This window comes from Cucurbita pepo, chromosome 7 (assembly GCF_057944985.1).
Source record: "Cucurbita pepo subsp. pepo isolate OVF chromosome 7, ASM5794498v1, whole genome shotgun sequence".
Taxonomy (NCBI): Eukaryota; Viridiplantae; Streptophyta; class Magnoliopsida; order Cucurbitales; family Cucurbitaceae; genus Cucurbita; species Cucurbita pepo.
This window is the reverse complement of record NC_141804.1, coordinates 5777581-5787866: the sequence shown is the minus strand read 5'-3', so window position 1 is coordinate 5787866 and position 10286 is coordinate 5777581. Positions and strand designations below refer to the sequence as shown.

General features: G+C 41.3%; 1 long non-coding RNA gene across 1 annotated transcript in view; it reads right to left on the bottom strand.

The window, feature by feature from the left end:
• Positions 1-8069: 8069 nt before the first annotated feature.
• LOC147791869 (uncharacterized) overlaps positions 8070-10286 on the bottom strand; it is a 4441-nt gene continuing 2224 nt past the window's right edge. Inside the window, exon 2 of the long non-coding RNA XR_015421749.1 lies at positions 8070-8254. This is a non-coding gene — a long non-coding RNA (uncharacterized LOC147791869). The remainder of the gene's footprint in view (positions 8255-10286) is intronic.

Here is a 10286-nt window from a genome sequence, read left to right as displayed (position 1 = left end):
GTTTATCTATGTTCAAGACGTCTAACTAAAACATATGATCTTGCTTAGCAAAATCATTTTCACGCATACTCTAACATTTAGTAGCTTACTAAAATTAAAGCTAGCAACAATCTCAGTAAATCTAAACATCATCAATACAACGATTTACTTTCACATGCCATGCAAGGTAAAACATAACGTATTCTAAATTAAAATAAATATAGAATTAAGCTAACATGAATACAGTAAATTATAATACAATCAATAGAGTAAAAGTCCAATTATGAGTTATATTTTATAATGACCAAGCAATAACAACATACACAATCCACGACATTTCATTTTCTTATCTTACGCAAGACATACCTGAAGGAGACGGGGCACCGACGGTGGGACCATGGAACATGCCAAGCCTACATCGTAGGCTAGTCTACAAGATCTATAACCTAGAGCTCTGATACCAACTGTAGCGACCTTAAATTAAGTAGAAAATTTTGGGTCGTTACAATGGTTCTACCCATTCGTTTGTATCTTTACCATTTGTTAAACAAGAAGGGTTCGTAGTAGAACCCTTAATGCATGTATTGTCGGTCGGTACCCCAGCAGAGATAGAACTAGTTACGAAAAATAGAATAAAAGACAGACAAGTGATAATAGTTGGACAAACCATCCACGTAGACTTAAAAGTAGTGGATATGACGGATTTTAACGTCATACTAGGAATGGACTGGCTAGCCGAAAACTTTGCTGGCATAGACTGTCATAAGAAAGAGGTGATATTCACACCTCCAAACGAAGGTACCTTTAAGTTTAATGGAACCTTCATAGGTACCACCCAAAAATAATATCGATGATGAAAGCGAGACGCCTGGTACAACAAGGGGGGTGGGCGTTTCTAGCCTGTGTAGTAAACACAAAAGGAAAGGAAAAACCAATAGATACAGTACCCATAGTAAACGAATTTATAGATGTCTTCCCGGAGGAGCTCCTGGAAATCCCTCCACCGCGAGAGGTAGACTTTGGAATAGAGTTGGAGCCAGGAACGGGACCTATCTCTATGGCCCCATACCGCATGGCACCAGCAGAACTAAAAAAACTTAAATCACAACTGCAAGACCTATTAGATAAAGGCTTCATTCGACCTAGCGTATCCCCTTGGGGAGTGCCAGTGTTGTTTGTAAAAAAGAAAGACGACTCTATGCATCTATGCATTGATTATAGAGAGTTAAACAAGAGGACGGTAAAGAACAAATACCCATTACCCCGCATTGAGGACCTATTTGACCAACTTCGAGAGGCGACAGTGTTTTCCAAAATAGATCTTCGATCAGGATACCATCAAATTAAGATTAAAAATGAAGATATAACGAAAACAACCTTTCAAACCAGATATGGCCACTATGAGTTTGTGGTAATGTCTTTTGGTCTTACTAATGCCCCACTATGAGCAGTATTCATGGAATTAATGAACCGAGTATTTAAGGAGTGCTTAGACTCGTTTGTGATCGTGTTCATAGACGACATCTTGATATACTCGAAAACGGACCTAGAACACCAAGAGCACCTTCGCAAAGCCCTAACTATCTTAAGGGAGAACAAGTTTATGCCAAATTCTCCAAGTGCGAATTTTGGCTACGACAGGTTTCGTTTTTGGGCACGTAGTGTCTAAAGACGGAATTTTAGTAGATCCCAACAAGATAGAAGCTGTCACGAAATGAAAACACCCAACTACGGTCACCGAGATACGAAGTTTCTTGGGATTGGCGGGTTACTATCGAAGGTTTGTTCAAGACTTTGCTAGAATAGCCACGCCTCTCACCCAATTGACAAAAAAAGGTGTACCCTTCATTTGCAACGATAATTGTGAGGCTAGCTTTCAAGAACTAAAACAAAGACTAGTGTCCGCCCCAGTGCTCACGGTTCCAGAAAGTTCTATGGGATACATGATTTACAGTGATGCATCCAAAAAGGGGTTGGGTTGTGTACTGATGCAACATGGCAAGGTTGTTGCGTATGCGTCACACCAACAAAAGGATTATGAGAAAAACTATCCTACACATGATTTGGAGTTGGCGGCAGTGGTGTTTGCGTTAAAAATTTGGCGGCACTACCTGTATGGCGAAAAGACCCAAATTTATACGAACCATAAAAGCCTAAAATACTTGTTCACCCAAAAAGAATTGAACATGAGACAACGTAGATGACTAGAGCTGGTAAAAGATTACGACATAGATATCCAGTACCACCCTGAAAAAGCAAACGCAGTCGCTGATGCACTAAGTCAAAAAGCAGTACACTCATCGGCCCTCATCACAAGGGAGCCACGAGTGCGAACTGATTTCGAACGAGCTGACATAGCGGTAGTAACCAAGGAGGTTGCAGCCCAAATAGCCCGACTGACAGTGCGTCCCACGCTCAGACAGAGGGTCATAGACTCACAACGTGAGGATCCAAGCCTAAACAAAATCCTAAACCAGTAGAAAGTAGGCCCAATGGACGGTTTTTCTAAGTCAACAGATGATGGACTATTATGTCAAGGACGTTTATGTGTCCCACCAGTGAGCGAAATAAAGAACGAAATCCTAACCGAGGCACACAACTCACCCTTCTCGATACATCCAGGTGGAACAAAGATGTATCAATACTTGAAACAACACTTATGGTGGCAAATTATGAAAAAGAATATCGCAGAATACGTGAGTAAATGTCTGGTGTGCCAACAAGTAAAAACCCCTAGGTAGAAAATCGTCGGGCTACTACAACCTCTAAGTATACCGGAATGGAAATGGGAAAACATTGCTATGGATTTCATAGTAGGCCTACCCAAGATACTAAAGGGCTACACAGTAATTAGGGTGGTTGTCAATCGGCTGACAAAGTCGGCACACTTCCTACCGGGTAAGGCAACATATACAGTAGACAACTGGGCTCAACTGTATGTTAAAGAAATTGTGAGGTTGCATGGAGTTTCGGTGTCTATTATGTTGGACCGGGACCCGCGTTTTACGTCGGCCTTTTGGCGCGGACTCCAAAAAGCGTTGGGTACCCGCGTTTTACGTCGGCCTTTTGGCGCGGACTCCAAAAGGCGTTGGGTACCCGCGTTTTACGTTGGCCTTTTGGCGCGGACTCCAAAAAGCGTTGGGTACCCGCCTCGACTTTAGCACCGCCTTCCACCCACAAACTAATGGCCAAACGGAACGATTAAACCAAATCCTTGAAGACATGCTTCGGGCATGTGTTATGGATTTCACAGGGAGTTGGGACACTAAACTACACTTAATGGAATTCTCGTACAACAACAGTTTCCAAGCAACCATCGTGATGGCACCCTTTAAAGCGTTGTATAGAAAACGGTGTAGATCCCCATTGTGCTGGGACGAAGTAGGAGAACGAGAGCTGCTAGGACCCGAGCTGGTCCGCATCACCAACGAGGTGGTATAGAAAATTAGAGTAAGGATGCGCACCGCACAGAGTAGGCAAAAGAGCTACGTCGACGTTATGCGTAGGAACTTAGAGTTCAAAGAGGGAGACCTAGTGTTCCTAAAAGTAGCTCCTATGAAAGGCATTCTAAGAGTCGGACGAAAGGGGAAGCTAGGCCCCTGATTATCGGACTGTCGTAATTTTAGAAAGAATAGGTTCAGTAGCTTACAAACTAGCTTTACCACCTTCACTCTCGAGCGTACACGATGTGTTTCATGTGTCCATGTTAAGGAAATATATTGCAAACCCTACGCACGTAATAGACTATAAACCTCTCGAGATCGAGGAAAATTTAAGTTGTCAGGAGAAATCGATTAAAATCCTAGCCCGAGAAGTGAAAGCCTTACGTAATAGAAACATAGGTTTCATTAAGGTATTGTGGAGTAACCACCAAATCGAGGAAGCGATGTGGGAACGAGAGGAGTAAATAAAGGAAAAGTATCTCGAGTTGATCTAGAAGTTCGAGACTTTCAAGGACGAAAGTTCTTTTTAGTGGTAGGTAATGTAACAGATCGGATAAAAAAAATAAATAAATAAATAAAAAATAAATAAATAAATAAATAAATAACGGAGTCGTTGGTAGGACCGAAAACTCCAGCGAACGCTGGAGTTTTCGTTCGCACACGACCCACAAAGGGCGGCCGAAGACTAGGTCACCAAGGAAACTTGATCCCGACCTTCAACCACCCCAAGACACCTGCAAAGAAGGAAAAAATACCGTCAGCAAGGGAGACGAAACGTCGGATTTCTGAACCCTCTCAGATCCGGGAGTGTGAGGCCTTTACGAACCAAATCAATACCAGAAACGAAATTAGGGGGAGAAAGGGACTCAGGAACGGAGGAAAAAAGAGGGAAAAGGGTTTCGATACGACATTAACGAGGAGAGAGAGAGGTCACCGGAAAAACGTAGGCAACCGGGTGAAGAAGACGAAGTCCAACCCGAGGGCCAGATCCCGCGACCCAAACCGAGTCCAACCATCGTAAGTCAGTCCAACACCCGATGACTCCCGCGACCCTATCGCCTCAGCCCAAACCTGTAAGCCTAGTTACGCCCTAACCCACCAGCCAGGACCCGAGAGCAAAAACTCAACCGACCCGAGACCCGCAAGCCCAGTCCAACACCCGACACGCACAGCCCAGCCCACCTACACGTTTCCTTTAGCCCAGGCCGGCCCGTCACCCGCGACGTGACCCAAAAACCTGCGAGCGACTCGAGACCGCTGCACACGCGTCGCCCTCTGGTTGTACCACGTGGCATGTTTGCAGCGTGACACCCCTCGGCTCTGGCTGCGGCTTCTCAGCTCCAGCGACTTATTTGGCTCGGGAAACTTGTTTCCAACCTGTTTAGCACCGTTCCGACCCTCTCGAACCTAGTTTTGGCCTTATTTAAGGTAAAATAGATCATTTTAAGATCGTATTTAACAAATTCAAGTTGAAAATTAATTATGTTTGTGAAATACTAACGAAGGTGTCGAATGATCCAATAGGAACCAAGCACCAACGGAAGCATAGAACGGTTACGAGGAGCTAGGAACTTACGTTTATATTTTAGGGAGTACTTTTGCTAAAGCCTACCAAGTAAGTGGCTCACCGGTCGTAGATTACGTGTTATTTGTTGTATGTTGGTACGTGCCCGTGGATTCGCACGTGTCATTAAATTGTATGTTAGATTGTTGTGCTTAAGTACGTAATCATGTGAACGTGAATGTATGTTATGTATGCTGTTTAGTCTGATGTGGTGCATAAAGGTCATAGCTAGGATTATATTGCATGATTATTGTCAAGGTAAATAACTATGGTGATTATTGTCAATCATGTTTGTATCTGCCACCACATGAACCACATCTTCCACTTCTTGGATTATATTGCACCTAAGGGCTTGGACACCTTATAATTGAGCATTCAACTGGCCTCAGTGAAATGGGCGTGGGGTATCTCTGTGGCCGTGTTTTGGAGTTCATCTAGTGAGCACTTAGCACTGGTGCACGGGCCCTATCGACCAAGTCTTGCTTGACCAATCTAACGATATGGGCCATCATAGACTTCAACCGGTGTTACAAGACCTCTTCTGTCAAGATAACCATTATTGGTGTTGGGGCACTACTGGTTCGAGGACTCCATGTGATGTCCCACATTGGTTGGGGAGGAGAACAAATCACCCTTTATAAGGGTATGGAAACCTTCCCCTAGCAGACGCGTTTTAAAGCCTTGAGGGGAAACTCAAAGGGAAAGCCCAAAGAGGACAATATCTGCTAGCGGTGGATCTGGGTCGTTACACTCCATCCCATGGTATCTCGCTTTATGGGGTTTCTTGGGTCGAATCCTCTCAAATTTGCCTCCTTTCTCTATTGCCACTACCTCTAGTAGCAGCTTCTCTTACTTGTGACACCTTGATTTGTCATAGGTCAACCAACTTAGGTTATAACTCATTTAATCATGGTAGCATTTGCCATCTTTGAACTGGGGAAGGCACACCTTTCTAAAGCTATTAGGCTGTAATGTGTGATCGTGTCTCCTTCAGCTTTTTATCAGAGTAGTAGGGCGTGGTAGAAATACGCCTGTGATCCTACTAACTTATCTGACCGGAACGAATAGAATATGCTTTACCGAGTGTTTGAAGGTTCCGGCAATAGAATTGAAGCTGCACGGTCAAACATCATCCCAGAAGCGAATCAGCTTACCATTGCGCAACCAAAGTCTAGCCCAAGTTCTGCCGGAAAGTCTCTCTGTACCAACCGGTCCCAAGGTAAGGATTACACCTATCCTAAATAAAGTTGCTAATTCATGTATTTACTTATTTATTTAATCATGACGAGGCGTTTCTTGAGGGGACTCAACAACTCTCTGTCCAGGGAACAATGTATAGGACCTATCAATTTAGGGTTGTGATACCAGTCTATAAAGATACGTTTTTTGAAACTTCGATTCATAAACCACTATAAGATTTAATAATTTTTATAAAAAAATAAATAAATGGTGACACATTAGAATTCACACTTGGAATTGAAATATATAAAATTCATACAACACTCAAATACAAAATACATATGTTAGAGTTAATTACAAAATGAGTATACAAATATTCAAATAGAAACAAAAAACCAAAATATATAGAAGACTAAAAGATATAGATCTAGGGATCCCCTATAGCCACATGGCACCTAAATACTTATGTCATTGACCGATGCCTCATAAACCATCTAAAAATAGGAAAGTAACACGAGTGAGCATAAAATAATTAGTAAACAACTTACCTGAATTAGTAAACAACTTACCTTTTTCCAAGATTAACGGTGGATTCTTAGCTCTAGACGAGCTTCTAGGGGCACTAAGATTAACGGTGGATTCTATAGCTCTAGACGAGTTTCTAGGGGCACTATGCCCTTTTAACTCTCTGTTCCTTAAGTTTTGACTATATTAAAGTCTTTACTGAATTGTTGATTTTTTGTCTCGTAGTATCTCATGTACTAACCCTATCAGGGCTCCCATCGCCATCTTTCAATTGTTAATACGATATATAAGGATCGCTACTACAAATAGTACTACACCCTTGATAGTGAAATATTGATTGGTTGTTGAACCCTGTGAATTGCATGAAAGTAGGATACTCACCTACATAATCATGTGTTTAGTGCGGAGACGAGCACATGGTTTGAAGAGTGACTTAGTAATCCAACATCTATCTTTTATAGGAAGTAAAGGAGCTCAAGGCAATCAAAGTAATAACCCTTGCTCAACACCTATAATCTAGACGGGGAACCATCCAAATTTCTCATGGGAAGGTAAAATGTAAAATGCAAGTGCCACGTAAGCATAAAAGTCAATGTACCCACAAGGGCCAACCTAATCTAAGTGCATTTGGAGTAAGACAGAGATTGCCTCACGCTCAGAAAGTTAACAACTCTCAACATATACTATGTACCTCTTTTATAGTCTCATGAAAGAATCTATGACAAAGAATGATGCATTAATCCAATGCCAACAAGCTTATTTAACAAACTTGGAGATACAAATGAGGCAACTAGCCACTAAACTAAGAAGTAGACCTCAAGGAAAGTTCCCTACCAACACTAAGAATCCCAAGAGAGAAAGGGAGCAATGACATTAAACTTAGAAGTAGCAAGACATTGGATCTAAGAAATCACTGTTGTCTGAAAAACTAAGAGAAAGAAGATGTGAATGAAAAAGACTAGCATATAAGCAAACCTCAAGAGGATATACAAAATAAAGAAGAAAAACTAAAGGAAGATGAAGAAGACCACACTTTAAAGAAGGGTTAAAGGAAGATGAGGAAGACCACACTTTAAAGAAGGGTTAAAGGAAGATGAGGAAGACCACACTTTAAAGAAGGGTTAAACTAAGGAGGCTCATTTTGAGTAGTTCCTAGACATTCCAAAGGAGATTCACATAAATATGGAAGCTTTGAAGCAAATACTAAACTGTGTGAAAGTTCTGAAAGCATGTAAGAAGAAACTTGAGAAATTTAAAAATAGTGTCGTATATTGCAATCTTGAAAACAAAATCTCAACAAAAGAAAAAGACCCATAATCATATATCATACATGTTTTTGAAAATGAAAGAAATCAAGCAAATAAATAAACACATCAAAATAACACAATTTAAATGCATACATTCGCATTCACTATTTAAAATACAAATATCATTTGCAAATGGAAGAGTTACAAAAATCATGAACAAATAAACAGAAGACTAAAAAAAAATCCAGTCAACGAGGTCGCCTCGACAGCCGCACGACCCAGCACACCTCCATAATGACTAGTGCTCTACTGCTCACCTGAAGATAGGAAATATAGCAAGAGTATAAAAGTATAAGCAACCTACTTGTAAGCTCTCGCTGAAACTTATTCATATACACAGAATCTAAAGCTATGTGCTTATACTAACCCCTAAAATTAGCGAAACTAATAGCCGTATTAACTTATCCAGGTCACCAAAACCCTATACATACCTCCTATATGGAGTGTTCTAACCTCCTATGTTATACATACCTAGGTCCCTCATAATACTTGTGCGAAGTGCAACTCGAGTCAATATGCCTCAACCTGTATGCTCACAAGGTCGAGCCGAGGGTAAGTCTAATAAGTTGTGGAGGAGCCCTTTTGCTCTAACGTAATATACATACTTCACACCTGGCTATTTACTGAGTTCCAACCGGAGGATTATCCCTAGTGGTGTCAGGTTATAGCTGCTTGTTGTATTGCCTTCCAGGCGGAGACAGTTCATTCTCCCTCTTGGGCTAGACAGCAAACTACATGTCATGTTGCTCTTCCAAGTAGAGACAGTAACTGTCATGTTGCTCTTCCAAGTAGAGACCGTAACTGTCATGTTGCTCTTCCAAGTAGAGACAGTAACTAACCTAGCTCCTAGTTCCACCACTAGGCACAACCAAAACTAGCATTATTATATGACTCTTGAAACTCACTAAGGGTGACAATTGAGCTAAATGTACCAAATAGACCCTAACCCCTCTTGGTTAGTTTACAAATAAGGGTTGCACCCGTCCTTACAAGATACCTGGTCAACCCAAAGGAAATAGTGGGACCAGTAACTATGTTCTAGTACCTTAGTAATAAAAAAACAACGGTTCTTGATCTATAACCAACATAGCAAACACTCTAGGGCAAATGACGATCATCCGAAGTATAACTTGGCATAACCGAGATTCCTAACCCCCTAGCATGCATCTAAAGACAATCATAACATACATCATGCTCAACATGTTCAATACAAGGAATAAAATCAACCTAGGCATGCTGGAAAGCTCATAAACATGTTCAAACTATTCAAGTTCTCAAACATGAATAACGAAAGCTATAAAGCTATCAATTGTGCTAAATTGTAAACTATACATGTTTCTAGGTTTAATTATCATGATACTAGGGTTTGGGGTTTAGGGTTTAGAGCATCTGCAGAAATGGCATCCGCAGGGTTTAAATATGACTTCTAATCATATGCCCCTTGTCCTATCACTAGTACTACTTGGTACTTGCTCCATATGGCTACTTACTTGCTCGTGTGTGTTTGAGCTCTTGTTTCTCAACCTTCCCAAAGTTGTTTTCCTTCTAAGTTTCTAAGGTAAGCTGCATATTGTGCATATTGTGTCTAGTTTCTGAAACAATAAACAATTTCATACTAAACTTCTAGGGTAGGTGGAAATTATCTTTCTACTCCCTAATGACAATAGAAAGATAATTTTTCCAAAAAGATCAAAAGGACTTTAGTACGTGGAGGAACATTAAGTAGGATATCACCACAGTTTTTTTAGAAGGAAAAATTAACACTCTTGGAGTGGAGTGATGTCCCGTAAGCTATTCCAAATGACTAGGGTTACTTAGGCAGAAGTGGTAAATCCTCGAGGGACTTCACACGATTAGCTTAAGAGACTGATGAAATGTGGTGTTGGACGTTTTGATGTTGTAGTGAGTACGGATGCCTGTAAGACTTCAAGGAAAGAAGTAGAATAGTAAACACACCATAAGAAATGTTGAGGTGTAAGCAAATGGCTTGCCTCCCAAGGGGCATTGATGCTAACCATGAGGGAGCACCCTTACCAGACCATGAAGCATCAAAGATAGGATGTCGTGATGTACTTTGAGCATCACCTAATAGGGGTGTTGAGACAAAGTAGGTCAGCCCAACCGTACTGGAGAGGGATACGGTACATGAGTAGATTTTCTATAGTAGTGCCTAAGTGGGGGTACTAAGAGGATACAAATCTAGAGAAGCATAGAAGATAGGTCCTAATGGGAAGACAAGTAGGTTCAACGAGCTATAGGATGTTGTGAATGACGATGTCTCTTTAAAAG